The sequence below is a fragment of the Capsicum annuum genome, chromosome 1 (genome assembly GCF_002878395.1).
Source record: "Capsicum annuum cultivar UCD-10X-F1 chromosome 1, UCD10Xv1.1, whole genome shotgun sequence".
Classification (NCBI taxonomy): Eukaryota; Viridiplantae; Streptophyta; class Magnoliopsida; order Solanales; family Solanaceae; genus Capsicum; species Capsicum annuum.
In genome coordinates this window covers 35227794-35245559 of record NC_061111.1, presented here as the reverse complement: position 1 = coordinate 35245559, position 17766 = coordinate 35227794, and positions in this window count along the sequence as shown.

Genomic DNA, 17766 nt, shown 5'->3' with positions numbered 1-17766 from the left:
AGTAGGAAGTGTAAGACTCCTCACATGACCCAACATCATTATAAAAACCATCACGAGGTCCTATATCATCTCCAAATTCACCATAAGCACTAGATACTAGATTCCCCTCATTTTCTCCCCTAAAACTGTGTCCCTTAAATCTTCCCTAGTTTTGATCATGGCTATTTTCATAGCCTCCGCAATCTCTCTCAACTTCATAGCCATAAAACCCCTCACTACAATCATTGTCTCCCATGTTGTAGTCACAATAATTCCCGGCTATCAAAGACACGTTCCCCTTATATCACCTTTGTACCTACATAATGAACAAATAAGATTAGTAGTAAAACCTCCTCACCGACACTTGTATACGCTCACCTTTGTGATTCTTACAATTGGAGCAGTGAATATTGAAAGTTGATTATACTTCGGCAGTCAATAGGATGCCAATTCTACTCGGCTGCTGGAATGGATTCTTGTTTGATCGACTCAAGACACAAAAGTAAAATTTACTTATGAACTTGAAACAAAAAAGTTACTACGATTTAAAAATGATAAAAGCACACAAATAACGAAGACACGAAAGAAATGGATTCAACAATTAATCTAAACTAAGTAGGTAATTACTAGTTGTTAATTAATTCTAGAATCAAGACATGAAATAATGAAACAATAAAATAAAACTAAGAATCTAAAATTTGACCTTAATAAAGTTGTGTGAACAGTAAAATGATGATGTGGAAGCCATGTATTGGTTGCAGTTTCTACAATTTTATTTTCCAAAGTCCATGTCTTGACCCATTTTTAATTTGGATTGGTGGAATTTGTTTTAAGGAGGGAAGAATAAGTCTTGGAGACTTTTTTCAAGTTTCAATTTTCAAATTTCAAGACTTGGCCTTTGTAGTACTTTTCCTTAAAACTGGACCCTTGTCTCATGGAAAGTGGTTGAGATGTGATTGACAAGTCCTTGGTGGGTGAAAGGTCTTTCATGACTTAACAAGTTCTCACACCTTTTTCCTTCACTCTTTTGGATCAAACTTTCACTTTATGATGACATGGTATGAAGGATGTGAAGAACATAAAGAACACAACAACCAAAACAAGAACAACATAAAAAAAATGTCCGACCTAAGTCCACAAGAATGTCTCCACACGGCCAAGACAACAACATCAACTCACGACCACTTTTTTTATTCACAACAACAACTTCAACTTTTCAAGCTCAAATCTAGATCTAGACTCAAAGTATTAGTGAAGAACAAGAATAACACTTGAAACAACTATACAAACAAAAGACACTTAGATCTAGACTAACAAAACAAGTCTCGGCCAAGAACAACAAGAACACCAAATCAATACTTTTTATATTTTCAAGCAAGCTAGCCCAAGATTGATCTTGTGGGAATAAAATAAAGCCATGGTTTGATACCAAATGATACAAGAAAGACAAGGTATACACAAAATCACACTCTAAATAGTCCACAAATCTCAAGATTCAATGACCTATTGGAGACCAACTCTCGGATTCAATAAACAACCAATAAAACGAGATGAACAAGAGTGTTTAATCCACTAAAAAAGCCAAACCAAACTATGTTAACAACCATGAGATGATGGACTAGATGAACAATAACAACAACTCATGGGTTGGATTACCAGAACACAAACATATACACAAATACAAGAAAGAAAGGGAAACTTAGTGAGACATAGGTTATTGCAAGATTAGGAACCAAGTGTATATCAACACTAAACCCTAATGAATGTAATAATTGACACCAAACTATTACGGTGATCGCCAAGGGAATCAACTCACCTCAAGATCCACCGTTTCCAAGCAAAGATCAATATTAGCTTTTCCAAGCCCTAAACTATAATAGCTATTCCAAGCCTTAACTAAGACTACACTAAGGTGTTCTACTCTCAAGAGAGAGGATTTCCAATATTTCATACATTCATTATTCATAAACTAAAGAGAGAAGACCTAAAATGTCCTACTTATAGATTATAACAAAAGAAGACAAAAATACCACTTTGCCCTAAATGAGAGGGGTAGCCATGGTATGTAAATACACAATGTGAAATGTCCAAAATGCCCTTAATGAAGGGGTGGCCAAGGTGCATTTGTAATGCCCCAGAAAATGGATCCCGGCGCGTCACACGGTGCTTGAGGCTATGAGTAGCCCCAAGCTAACCCTTTGAGCCATTTTCATTCAGTTCAACACAAATTAATGGGGTTTCCATAAATAACCCTCAAATATCAATAGAGTAATCATCATCCAAGAATCAAAGAATTTAAGAAAGATAACACAATATGACTTATTAGTCAACTCCCAAGATCTATACTAGTCTGACAAGCCTCTAAGAAAATCAATAAAACCAGCGAGCCATTGAGATATACCCCAACTGACTCATACTCAGTTATCAAATGTAAATAATTCTGTGAAACCAACATCAGACATCACGTCCTCGGAATATGAGGACTCACCACAGCAGAGGATATAGAAAGCGTGCCCAAAGAATCACTGTCAAACCTGGAACTGAGCACCTGAACCTATATTCTGAGAAAATGCAGCCCACATCCGAAGATGTGGGTCAGTACCATGGAAAGAAATCGAGTATATGGGGGTGTATGCAGTTGTATAAACATCATCATCATAAATATTTATAAGAAATATGTAGGATGTATGAAAGACTCACATAGCCCAAAAAAATCATCATAATCATGAGAGGATGAAATAAGTACAATAACACATGTGAGTCATCATATAATTTGTCAATCACTTTCAGTTCATCAAGAATATCAATTCTTATAATGTAAATGTCACTTAAATCTTTCGAAATAATAACTTTCATAATTCCACTTTCAAATCACTTCACCATTCACCATAGACACAAGGAAACACACACACACTGGGAGATCCTATAACCGACATAAACTATGTGAGCTACATGGAGTCTAACGTACAACCCGTGTTGGGGAGAGCCATCCTATCCTTGCTATCTAAGAAGGACTATCGATATCAAATCTACACAAACTAGTGATCACTATATAAATCAGCCTCAGGCTCACTCCTACGGGGGCACGTAGTTCTAGGGAAGTAAGGTCGCTTTATACCTCCCACTCGGTGCTAAAGATTTATCCCGGACTTAGCTCAGATCATTACAAAGACAATCCATAATAAAACAATTTCAGTAATATATATAAATATACATTGGGAGCCATCATGCTTCCCATCTATCAAAATCAACCACGTTGTTGATTTCTTTCACACTCGAGTTCAAAACAACTCCATTAAAACCAAAAGGTCAAATAATTCAAAATATCTCAAATATTCAACATCAACGTGCTTATAACACACACTTTCTAAAAAAACACAATTTTCAATGGGGATTCACGACCCAAATATCAAAATTATAATAAATATCATTAAAGATTCATGCTTTATATCTCCACACATGTAAATTCATCTTTCAAAATCATAAACAACAAGATTTCATAATAATCATCATAAGATATGGGTTCATGCTTCAAATTCATAAGAAAATCAAATAAAAATCGTGCCTTTGTAAAGAAAAGTACTTTTGGGCACAAGAACGAAAGAGAGTTCTTGTTGAAAAACCCCACATACCTTGAATGATGAACTTTAGATCGATACTCATTTTTGAGATGTTAATCGTTCCTTTGAATGATGGTTCTTGGAGTTCTTGAACTAGGAACTTGTAATCTTAAATAAATTTGTAGAATTAATGGTGAACTTTGGAGGTTCTTGAAGTTGGATGTAGGAGCTTAGGGTTTTCTTTTTGAGGGAATTTGATGAAATATAACATATAATTCATCTAATAGGCTTTAATATAGGGTTTGGACGGATTTTGGGTGAGGGAAAATGAAAACGCCCCTAAAAATCAAATAATTCTCGAATCTGTCCTTTGGTGGACTGTTGTGATAGTCTGAAGTAGATCAACCATAACTTTTTACTCTTATATCCAAATTGGATGAAACCAATTTCATTAGAAAGAGGACTCTCATATCTTTCCGTTGATGTATAGTATCTCAGCCAGATTATTGTGTATGAGGAGTTATGATAATTTGAAGTTGACCTAAAAATTCAGATGGTAGAGGTTTTCTCCCAAGGGGGAGATGGTGTGTTGAGATACCAGAGTGGATTATGTGTTCCATGCATTGATGATTTGAGGCAACGGATTATGGAAAAGGTGGATGGTGTGCGTTACTCCATTCACCCAGGTGCTACTAATATGTTCAAAGATGTACGGGAAGTCTATTGGTGGAGTGGTATGAAGAAAGATATTGCGGAGTTTTTGGCTGAGTGTTCTATTTGTCAACAGGTTAAGATAGAGCACCAAAGGCCTGGTGGCACCTTTCAGGAGTTTATTATTCCTACCTTGAAGTGGGAAGAGGTGAACATGGATTTTGTAATAGTCTTACCCTGTTTGCATCACCAGCATGATTGAATTTGGGTTATTGTAGATAGGTTGACCAAATTAGCCCATTTCCTACCATTTCATTCGTCCTACTCAGCTGAAGATTATGCTAAGTTGTATATTAAAGAGTTGGTTAGATTGCATGGAATTTCTTTGTCTATTATTTCAGATAGTGGTACTCAATTTACCTTTTATTTTTGGAAAGCCTTTTAGAATGGTCTTGGTACCCAAGTTCATCTTAGTTCAGCTTTTCATCCACAGATAGATGGTCAAGAAGAGAGGACCATTCAGAATCTAGATGATATGTTGAGGGAATGTGTTTTTAACTTTAAGGCTAGTTGAGATGATCACCTGCCATTGATCAAACTCGCATACAATAATAGTTGCCACGCTAGTATTCAGATGTCCCCATTTAAGGCTCTTTATAGGAGGAGATATAGGTCACCTATTGGTTGGTTTGAAGTGGGTGAGGCTGATTGGGCCAGATATGGTATTTAAGGCTATGGAGAAAGTCCAGTTGATTCAAGAAAGGTTGAAGACAGCTCAAAGTCATCAGAAATACTATGTAGATGTGAGAAGAAGGGATCTTGAGTTTGAAGTTGATGACTTAGCTTACTTGAAGGTTTCACCCCTAAAGGAGCTGAAGAGGTTTGGCAAAAAAGGGAAGCTTAGTCCCTGATATGTTGGCCCCTACAGGATATTGAGTCGTGTTAGAAAAGTAGCATACGAGCTTGAGTTGCCTGCAGATTTGTCATCCGTCCACCCTGTGTTCCATGTATCCTTATTAAAGAAGTGTATTAGTGATTCAACTATTGTAGTACCCTTAGAAAGCACTGATATTCACGATAGCCTCTCTTATGAAGAGATTCCAGTTGAGATTCTTAATCTCCAAATTCAAAGACTAAGGAACAAAGAAGTTCCCTTGGTCAGCGGAATCAATCCGTTGAGGGCGCCACTTGGGAAGGAGAAGTAGATACGCGAACCAAGTACCCTCATCTTTTCGCCAAAAATTCAGACTCAGTTTAAGGTAGCAAATTTCCTCAGATCATCTCTTTTCATTCTAAGTTTCAGCTTCATATAGTCATTCTCTTGAGAATTCTTGTTTTTGCAAATAAGTTTAGTCAAGATTTCAGCTATGCATTCCAGTTATAGTGTTAGTTCCTCAGTATCCTCAGCTAAATTAGTCTCAATAGAGGAAAAATATTCCTAAGAGGGAGATATTGTAATACCTTGTACGTTCTTAGTTCAGCTCAGCCCATAGTAATGTCCATATAGCACTTAGAACCTAAAAATAAAGCTATGAGTAGAGGGATTTAGTCATTTTTCAGATAAGTTTCGGGTGTAAGTAGAAAGTCTCGGGTAAGTTTAAGATTTTTCGGACAAGGTTTGGATCCCATTCGGATTGGCAAGGCAGCAACATACCGCAATTAGGCCGCATTTGGTGAGGAGGTAACCGCATCATGGTGGAGGTCAAATCAGCAATGGTCCTTTTCTAGAGAGTCACCACGATTCCACCGCATCGTAGTGGGTATCACGATGACCCCCATACTGCGTCGTAGTGGGTATCACGATGACCCCCTTACCGTGTTGCGGTGATGCCCAAATCAGTAATTGTCAAAATCTAGTGAGTCACTGTGATTCCACCGCGTTGCGGTGGGTATCGCGATGACCCACTCACCACATCACAGTGAGGCCTTAAATGGCACTCTAGTTTCAAACTTAAACTTCCAAAGGGAAACTTAGTCTTTTTCCAAGCCCCCAAATTGTGAAAACATAAGATTAAGTGTATTTTAGAGCAAAATACGCTCATTATTCATCAAATTGCTCTCCAAGAAAACCTTAGGCTTCAACATTCAACTTAAAAAAACTCCAAAATTTCACAATTCTTTTTCCAAGATAATCCAAAATTCAAGGTTCCCAATTCAAGAACTTCAAGAAACAATCTTCAAGAGCACAAATAGGGATTCAAAGTCAAGTGCCTTCATAAATTTCATCAATTACGGTATGTGGGGTTATGAACAAGGATAATCCTTTCATCCTTGTGCCCAAAACTAAATTTTATTACGAATTTACATGATTTTACATGAGTTCATTGGAATTTCAATTTAGGGTTCATACCCAATTATCATTATTTAAAGATTTTGATATTACAAGTGTTTTGGATGATGAATTGCATGCCTATTTTTTCACATTTATGCTTGTGAAGTAGTTTTAGATATATTAAAGGTTGAATTCCATTATTTTGACAAGAATTGTGCAAGAACTTCATGATTTTGACTATTGAGCATGATTTGTGATAATATGAAGCATGGGTTATTAAGCCCTATTTTGAATATTGATTTTCCAAGAATGATTATGATTTTAAGCATCCTATGATTTGTTTACAATCATCTTTTGAATAAAGATTTGATCTTTTAATCCTCAGCTAAGATATGGAATCCACTTTATAGTATTGATTTCAGTTTTGACTACAAATTATTTTTGATTATAGTTTAAAACAGACAGATGCATAATTGGCTTTCATTATAAACCCTTATGCTAGTTATTAAAGTGGATTTCCTACAAAATGAGCATACAGATTTAAAGGGAGTAGTATTTAGCACCGAGCGAAAAGTGTGGGTTTAGCACATCCTACTTCTCTAGAACTACGAGTCAACATAGGTAAAGATTCAGATTATTCCCATTTATATGGATGACAGATACAGATGTTATCACTTAGCTCAAGTTATACTCCCTGGCAAGAGTATGACACCTATCCCCAACATGAGGTTTTCCCCTTAGGGGAACTCGAAGTTAGACTCCATGATAGCTCAGATGGTTTATGTCGGTTAGAAGAACCTTACTAAAGCTTAAACCCTACAGAAAAGAGTAATCCTAACTGAAAAGCTTTTAGAAACTAATTGCAAAGATCACAATTCATTTCAGATATTATTTCACATAAGACATTAGCTATGAGATTTCAGCTTTTAGTTTACAGATATAAAAATGAGTCCTTTTTATACTTAGACTGCATGATTTAAGGATAGAATACAAGTGCAACTTATAGAACTAAGTGTTATGACTCACAAGATTTATACAGTATGCTTTATTAATCATGATTTATGATTTTCAACTATTAGTTATTCAGTCCTATGTGAGTCATCTACACTAAGCATGCATTCTTTTAAAAGTTTATATAAACATTGAGATATTATTTTACTAATGCATTCACCCCTACCTACTTATTATATTCTAGAAGTACTAACCCACATATACGTCTATGTGCTACATTGTTTAATAATGTTGGTTCAGATGCTCGGTTTTAGCAACGTGAGTGATTTTGAGCATCTCCATCTACATTCCGACAGTTGGTGAGTCCTCATAGTTCCAGCTTATTAAAGTAGTTGATTCAGTATTTTCAGCTAGATTAAGTCAACTGGGGGTTTGTCCCAGTGACTATCTAGTTATTAGTAGTAGATGCTTGTCAGACTGCTAGTTATAATTCAGATTTCCAGTGTTGATTGTCCAGACTTTTAAGTCAATTATTTTCAGACACTATTGTCAGTTAATTCCTGCTTAGTTCAGACAGAAAGCATTTCATCTTTGATTATATGCTTACATTTCTCTATTATAAGTTTCAGATTTAGTAGAAGGCTTATAGGGTTAGCTTGAGGCTAGTCATAGTCTTGAGCACCGTGTGACGTTTCAGGACCTGTTTTTGGGGTGTTACATAAATAAAGTCGAATATCGATCCCTCAGAGACTTATGTTATGAAACTATTCAGTTCTAGTTTAACTATTGAGATGAAATTGGTGCAAACATGACCGAAAGAGTTTTGAAAGTTTATAATATAAAGTAAACTAAAATAGTGCGGAAAAGTAAAGACTTTGGACCATCAATGAATGAAAATCCGGGGTTAAAGCATTATGAACAATCATACTAAGCTATTGAACTTCATTGATTATATTACTTATCTTGGTTGTTGATTAGCTGGGTTTATCATATGATCATGGTCTCCCGACCTCTAACCTTCTACCTAATTGGACATTACAACTACATCGTTGAGCGGGGATGTAATAATCTATTTAGATGGATTAACATTTTATCCGGCAAGTGAACCAAGCAAGGGTTATAGGTATATCCCTATCCTAGATGCTAAGTCAAATTCCTTATTTTATAAAAGAATAAGAACCTTACTCTACTTATTCCCACATTCTATTTTCTTATTCCCCCTCTCAGGCTCACAAAGTTGATAATATATGTATTCTAAGTGACCAAATTAAGTACAAACTTGTTTGAAAGATACCATAAACATTGTATTCGCATACTTAAATACTTAGATGCTCAATTATATCATTGTTAGTACCTTAATCACATGATAAGTCCTCAAAACAAGGCTAAATAAGATAGGATAACAACACTAAGGTGCATAAAACCACCTCAGATCATCACCCCACACTTAAGCCATGTTTGTCCTTGAACAACTCTTTAATCTAATCATCATAAGCTAAGGAGACTCTACACTTCTACTACAAGCAAGAAATTCAAGCTAGCACTATAATGACTACACAAAATACAAGTTTCTGCACTAAGCATGTTATGTACACAATTGAAAGTTCAAGAATACTTCTCTAAAACATCCTAGCCTCAAGAATTGACTCACATAGTTCGAAAACTCATGCATATTGTTCAATAACAGACATCATACGAATCACTTAACTATCCTAAAACATGTGCCCTCACCATAAGAGAGTTACCCATAATCACTCACATAAATGCAATTTATAAGAGAATGGATACAAGAATCAAATTACGCTCACTCTCACAAGGAATTCACAAGTTACACAAGATGAATCATAGGCTTTCCCTTATTGTAGTACTCAACTAATTTCAGAATGTTTAAGCTTAGGATCAAATAAGTCTTTAAAGATGTAATGTAGGATAAGGGATGGGTAGGAACTATTTTGGCCAAGAATAGTTACTATCTTCCTTAAGCACTTTAATACATCACATTATAAAATTAAGAGAAATCTCTAACAACCAATTCACACCACTTCTATCTACCTACATCTTTTGCTTTATCCCATATTATTAAGCCTATTCACATACACTATGGTGGGAGTGTTGTCTATTAATTCACAATCTAATTTTATCCTTCTTCACATCCACTTTACATTACACACCCCTATGATAGCCACCCTCAACTTAAGTAATTTTCCTTAGTTGAGGTACGTAATGTCCAAGGAGGACCAGGGTCAAAACAGGTCCATTGTAACACAGCTAGGCTAAAAATGGGAATTTTTTTAGCACAAATTTCTCTAACCCCAAACTACAACACATCAATTTCACACACCAATAACTATTACTCTGGGGCTTCACTTTCACCTTTATCCTACTTGAATTTCAAACTTCTTAATTAATTTTACACTAAAGCACTTAGGAGATTTAGATCAAATTAAGGTCTATAAAAGAAGGAGATAAAGGCTACATATAAAGATGTTAAAAAAGATAGAGGTTCAATGAGGTTAACTAGGATTATGCACAAGGGTAGGTAAAAGATGGTATGAAACATTGCTATCAAAGAAATGCCTATATCATCTCCTAAACCCACACTCTTTATTTCTCTTTGCACATACACCGGGCAAGTTCTAACATCAAATTCAATAAGAAATATACAAACACCTCATACGTACATGGCACATTCTCAACTAAAGTAGGATCGTTATAAACTCTCAACCAAAAAATCACATGAATTCAACATTAACCCAATAAGTAAAAGAGTCATAATCATGAGCCTAGGAGTCTCAAAAGTAGTAGTTCACACAATCAACATGTTTTTACAACAAAAAATCTTGCATCATACAGTCAAACATAGAGCCAACAAGAAAATCCCACTTATTCCTAACCCAAAATTTTTTTAAAATTACTCCTAAAAATGGAAATTTTCCCACCCCACACTTAAAAGTCTTCTTTGACCCTAAAGTATACTAATAATTAGAGATAGAATAACTCCCTGAGGCCTCTAGGCCTAGCTAGTAGCATCTTTATACATTAAGGGGGTTCAGGGATCCCACACTTAGTCTTCGCCATGCTCTATAGCTCAGGTTTTCTGATACTCAGACTTCCCATCAACCCATGACCCAGCAAAAATAAAACTAGTAAAGTAAAAACTAAAAATACTGAAAATAAAACCTACCTTAAATTGGGTTGCCTCCAAAGCAGCGCCTGACATGACCCCATCTTTGAGTCATCCATTTTCCTTCATCCTCTTCCTACTACTTGGAGGCCATCTTCTTATTCATTTTTTACCTCTTGAGTATGCACTCTCAAGGTCAACAGCTTTCTAGACAATAGCCTTTTCAGTCTCATCAATCTGCATCATGTTAGGCTAGTGTATTTGTGGCTTGGGCAGCTCAATGAGGAAGTTTGAAGAGGTCTTTGGTGGACTAAACTCCACCACCCCATATTTATCCCCTTCAATCATTGTAATAATGTATAAATATTTTTAGTGGGATAGTGTGTTGAGTGGTTTGCACACTTTTAAAATTGTCTCTTCATTATCCAGCCTTATTTTAAGTGTGCCCTCTCTCACATCTATCAATGCTTCTCCCATTGCCGAGAATAGATATCACAAGATGATTGACATTCTTTTATCTGCCTACAAATCTAAATCAATAAAATCAGCAGGAATAATAAACTTACCAACCTTGATTAGAATATCCTATATGATTCCTTTTGGATAGGCTAGGGCCTGGTCAGCCAATTGGAGTATCAAAGCTCAGTCTCAACTTCCCTAAGCCTAAAGTGTTGAAAAATAAGAGGGGTATCAAGTTGATACTTTCCCCAAGTCACTAAGTGCATAGACCACCTCACTATTGCTAATGTGAATAGGGAGTGTGAAACTTCTAGGGTTTTTGAGCTTTTTGGGCATATTCTGTATAACTACAGAGCTGCACTCCTTAGTGAGTGCTACCATCTCAACATCCTACAACTTAACTTTATTAGTGACCATGTTCTTAAAGTACTTATCATACCTAGGCATCCCCTGAAAAACATCTAAAAGAGGAATATTAATATGACGCTCTCTGAATGTGTCAAAGAACTTCTTGAAGCACACATCCTTCTTTGATTTTATCAGCCTCTGAGGGAAAGGTGGTGGTGGTCTCTTCTTTACTTGTTCAACAACTCTAGTTTTTGAGTACTCAGACTTTCTTAAATTCTCAGCACCTTTGTCATCTACCTGTTTAGGAGCTTTCTTTGCATCTACCTCCTTAGTTGCCTTTGGAGATTCTTTATTGAGCTCTTTAACACTTCTCAAAGTGATTACCATTAATTGTTTAGGATTTTTAGAATCGCTTGGTGAACTACCTTGAGGCCTGACATTTTGTGCCTGCTGTATTTTTCCAACCTGCATCTCCAAGTTCTTTATAGCAATATGCTGGCTCTTTATATCTGCTACCAATTGTGCTTGAGCAGCTAAAATCTATTTTAACATATCTTCCATATTGCTAGTTGAGTTGCGGCTTGATTCCCTTGAACCTGCTGTTGCAAAAACTACTGTTGTTGGTTGTTTCATGATGGGATTAGTGGTTGATTCTACCACTTTTGATTGTAGGCATTCCCATAATTCGACCTTTGAGTATTTCCTAAAAATATCACTGACTCAGGATTTACACCACACATAGCTACAAAATGACCGTAATCTTGATAAATCTTGCACCAAGTACTCGTTTGATGAATTGCATTCACTATTTCTATAGGCTGTGTAACCCCCAATTTCATATTGCTGAGTTGAGTAGTCAACTGTATTCATAATGTAGCAATCTTAGCGGATATAGCAGTAAACTGGTCCAACTCTAAAACACCTGCAACCTTCTTGTAGAACTTATTGAGTCAGAATGCCACTCAAGATTCCCTTATGCAATGTAGTTCAACAAGATATATAGCTTATCATATGTCAATCCAATGCTTGACTACCTGCAGTTGAATCTAGAAAAATTTTTGTATTGTGATCAAGTACCATAACAAAAGTGTAAGCTAGTATCTCATTGAACTGCTGATGATGTGGACAGGCCCGAAGAAGAGGTTTGAACCTTTCCATGCATGATGTAAGTTCTCATCTAGCTTCTGTTTGAAGCTCACAATCTCACTGTGCAGTCTTTCTAGATGGAAAGAATCGGATGAGGAATTTCTGGGATAAGTCATCCCAGGTGGTGATTGAACTTTTCATCTCAGCATTCAACTACTTCTCTGCTTCCCCCAATAGTGAAAAAGGGAAAAGTGTCAGTCTAACAAATTTAGTTGACACATCCGTAGGGATGAATGTGTCAGTGATCTCAAGGAAGTTCCACAGGTGTACTTGTGGATTTTTATTTGAAAGCCCCATAACTGTCTACTAATCTGTACCATGTTCTATTTCATCTCAAAGTTACCTAAACACTCAATTTTTGAAAAGGAGAGTTCAAATTTATCAAAAGTGGGATTTCCATTCCTCGAACTATCTTGCGTGTTGGTTGATCTTCAGCCATTAGAGAAGGATTGTCTTGTTCCTTTTGAATTTACGGGATGTGGTGAAAAAGGACTGTTTGTCTCCTCAATTGGTGAAAGCATTGCTTGGGTTCGGGGCTTGGTTCAACTAATTCCCTATCCCTCGCTAGCTTACTAGTCTGTAAACCTATTTTCTACAAATTCAATACCAAGACTAAGTGTAAGGCATCAAAGAAATTTAAAACGTAAAACTAAATGTCCAACACTAAGGTGCACAAAACCACCTCAGATCAAACTCCGAACACATAAATGTCCAACCTCTATCTTAGAAGCTCCAAAAATCGCCCAAGTCAAGCAATCTTAGGTGTACTCGAGCTCGGACCTGCACCGAAAGTGCGCAATAGGCATGAGTACGGTCCACTTGTACTTAGTAGGTATCATAGGCCGGCCAGACAAAGTAGTAAATAAAGCATATAAAATATACTCTAAGGGAACGTCACCTGTATTCAAAAAATATCCCACAACATTATCCCACACCATTTGTATTAGCAGTTCTAATATATCACATATAATTCAACATCAACCAAGATAGAATACAAGTATACATTATATCACATATAGGTAGAACTTGCATATACAAGATCATCAAATACAAGTTTAAGAAAATAAGACAATTACATAGATGACAAGTCAATATAGCAGTACAACACAATATAAATATAATAAATAAGTGCAATGTATGATGATGATTATGATAATGATGATGATGCATGAGGTCATCGTACAACCTCTGGGATCATCGCACAATCCTCGTATACTTCCACGGAGGCAAGCCTCCTAGTACTGGACCCATGAGGGATTCGTCAACTTGTATACAATACACATATCTCATATCTCCTTTCTGGCATATCCTTTGGAAAGGGTTTTATAAGGTGTTACAATATATCTTTACCGGCTCATCTCTCGAGGAGGATTTTTAAAAAGTTGTTGCCAGTGTTACTCAGGTGTTGCCACGGTGGTACCAATATTTCATGAATGAGTATGGTATGAGGATGTAATTCTCACAACCAATCATAATGAGTATTTCCCAACCAACCATATGATATATTTTCATAACCAATCCCAATGATATATTTCCACAACCACGTGAGCAAATATCCACTCATTATTTTTGTTTCATCCATGAATTTTCACATGTGTCATATGGCAATAAAGTATGAATATAATAACAATACACCAATGGTATCACATTAAGAATTTTAACAACACAATACAATTATTCACATGTATTCAAGGATATCAATATCACATAGGACCCCACATGGTAACACATATCACATAATATCTCAATTTTAACAATTACATCACATATAAGCTCCCACATGAACACAACACATAGATAGTTATTTTTTTCATGATTAGTTTCCGCTCTTAACATGCATTTTGTACTATCATTTACTACCTAGCCCAGTCTGAAAGAGTTAAGCCATAACCTACCTCAAAAGCCGAAATACCTCAACCAAGACATTGCTCCCAAAGCCTTACTCCTCTTGAATGATTCTAAACTTCAGTAAAAACATAAAATATGAAATCTACACGTCAAAACAAAACCAACGACACCCATATTGACTACTTTTGGTTCGGGGTCAAAACGGACCACGAAATGAGTTTTTGAAAAAGAAGGGCAAAATTGTAACTTTACTTTAAAAATATATCCTCCATATTTTTAGAAACCTAAAGATAAAAAACCAAGTCAAATCGAGTCAAAAATAAGGTTCAAGTTGAAGAAAAACTATTTTTAAGCTTTATCGAATAAAAATCTTTGAAATCCGAGTTAATATCAAGAATTGAAGTTGTTTTGAAGGTTAAATTGATGAAAAACTAATAATTATAAGATTAAAATATTATTCAAGTGAAAAGAAGTGAAACTAGAATTTAAAATTAAGCCCTAAGATTTTTGGGGTTTTGAGAAATTAATCAAAAAATTACGTAGAAAAAGGTGAATTTTTACCTTAAATCTGTAAGAGAATCAAGAAATAGATGTTAATCTAGCTTTTCAAGCTCCCACAAGATTCACTTTTAAGCTTTCACACTATTTTAGGTTTAACTTTCAAAGGCAAGGTGAAAGAATGGTATATATAGCAGAAAAATCTGCACTATAGCAGATTTTACTAAGTCCAAACGTACTTCAAAGGGGTGCCCGAGATTCGTTTGGAGTCCGATATATACAAACGAACTGTGTAACCACACTAAATTTGATTTTTCAAACTCAATGCTGATATCAAATTTTCGAAAAAATATTATTTTCACAAAGTTGACCCCCAAAATCCGAAATCATAATTTTACAAACTGAGGGTCGAAATGAGATTTAAAACCCCCAAAATCACACCAAATATGTTACCACCCTAAAAACGATGTTCTGGATCTACTGCTGAAGTCAATTTTCCATCTAAGTTTGTTTTGACCAAATGTGGATTCCACACCTATATTCTAATTTTTCAACTTTTTGATCAATGGATCGAAATGAGCTTGGGTGCATCGGAACCTAAACCAAAGGACTACCTAGGCTAAATTCGATATTTTGGAGTTGCTGGCGTAGTCTGTTCAGATAGCCAACCATCACACGAATCAAAATATATCCACATAAGTCTAAAATAAGGCTCTTGACGCCATCAAAAGCCACAATATCACATAAATACTACTAAAATGCATTGAAAACTATGTCAATCACCCCATTCCCCAAAAATACCATAATACAACTACGGAGGGGGCGTAAAATAGTCAAATCACATAAAATCGCAAATTTCACATATTTCATCAAAAATAGGTCATTACATAATCCACCACTAAAAATCTAGTTTGTCCTCGAACTAAGCTAAAGAAATACCTGAATCAACAAAGAGTTGGGGGTAAGAACTGCGCATATCAGACTCGACCTCCCAAGTACCTTTATCTACAGATCAATGTAGCCACTAAAAGTCAACCACAGGGATCACTCTAAAGCGCAGCCGCCTAATATTCCTAGCCAATATGGAGACCGTCTCCTACAAAAGATAATCACACATCTAACTAAACTGACTCTCAATGAATAATATGAGAATCATCCAAAATGTAACGGAAAAACATAGAAACTTCAAAAACTGGATGAATAACTTATAGATAAGAGGGCAAATCCAACTTATAAGCACATCACCAACAATCCAAAGAGTCTTAAATGAACCAATATACCTGGCGATAAGGTTGCCCCTCTCCCCAAATCTCATTACACCCTTCATGGGTGACACTAGAAGAAAAACACAATCACCAACACCAAATCTCAAGGCATGAAGTCTACGATCAACATAACACTTCTTCCTACTTTGAGCCGCTCTAAGTCTATCCTGAATGATCCAAACTCTATCCAAAGACTTATGAAGCAAGTCCGTACCTTGAAGTCTCACCTATGAAACATCAAACCAACCAACTAGGGAGTGACAACGCCTATCATACAACGTATCGAAAGGATCCATTTTGATACTGGAATGGTAGTTGTTATTATATGAAAACTCAACTAAAGCCAAATGTTACTTCCATTGGACACCAAAATCCATTATGCATGCGTGCAACATATCCTCCCAAACCTGGATAGTCTGCTCCGACTGGCTATTAGTTTGGGGGTAAACCGCTTTGCTAAGATCAACTCGAGTACCCAACTCATCTAGAAAAGTCTTACAAAAGTAAGATATGAACATAGAACCTCGATCTGAAATAATGGACACCAGAACACCATGCAGACGTACTATCTCATAAATATAGATATGCGTCAACCTATCAGCACTAAATGAAACCTGAACTAGAATAAAATGAGTTGACTTGGTCAATCGATCCATGATGACCCAAACACTGTCAGAACCATGAGATGTACGGGAAAACTAAGGAAAACTAGTAACAAAGTCCATAGTGGTTCATTCTTACTTCCACTCGGGAATAAGTGACCTCTGAAGCAACCCACCAGACCTCATATGCTCGGCCTTTACCTGTTGACGACATAGGGAATGAGTCACAAAATTTGCTATATCTCGCCTCAAACCACCCCATCAGTAATGCTGTCTTAAATCACGATACATCTTAGTCACACCCAGATAGATAAAATATCTGGAATAATAGGCCTCCTCCAAGATCAACATAATTCAGTCACCACTCTCGGCACATAAACTCGACCTCCAATCTGCAAAATCCATTAGAATCAAGTAAGGTTCCTTAGCCATCCCACTCAATCCCATATCTCAAATCAACCTCAATTCAACATCATCAAACTAATGATCTCACATTTGCTCCATCAAAGAAGATTTAGCCTTCACAAATGCCAAAACAAGGCTAGGTGTTGAAATATCAAGCTTAACCATATGATTAGCTAAAGACTGAACCTCTAAGGCTAAAAGCCTCTCCTAGCTCAAAATATATGCCAAGCTACCCATGATAGTCGACTTCCAGCCCAAGGCATCCACAACCACATTAGCTTTGCCCGTACTATAGAGAATGGTCAAGTCATAATCCTTAAGAAACTCAAGTCAACGACGTTGCCTTATATTAAGATCTCACTGGGTGAAGAAGTACTGAAGGCTATGATGTTCTAAGAAGATCTCACAATGGATTCTATACAAGTAGTGCTTCGACAACTTCAAGGCATACACAACTGAACACAACTCCAAATCATGGGTAGGATAATTCCTCTTATAAGGCTTCAACAGACGAGACGCATAAGCAATCATCTTGCCCTTCTTCATCAACACAACACCTAACCTAACACCTAAAGCATCATAAAAAATAGTAAAGCCCACGCCCTCCTTCGGCAAAGCCAAGATAGGAGCTAAAGTCAATAAATCCTTGAGCTTTTGA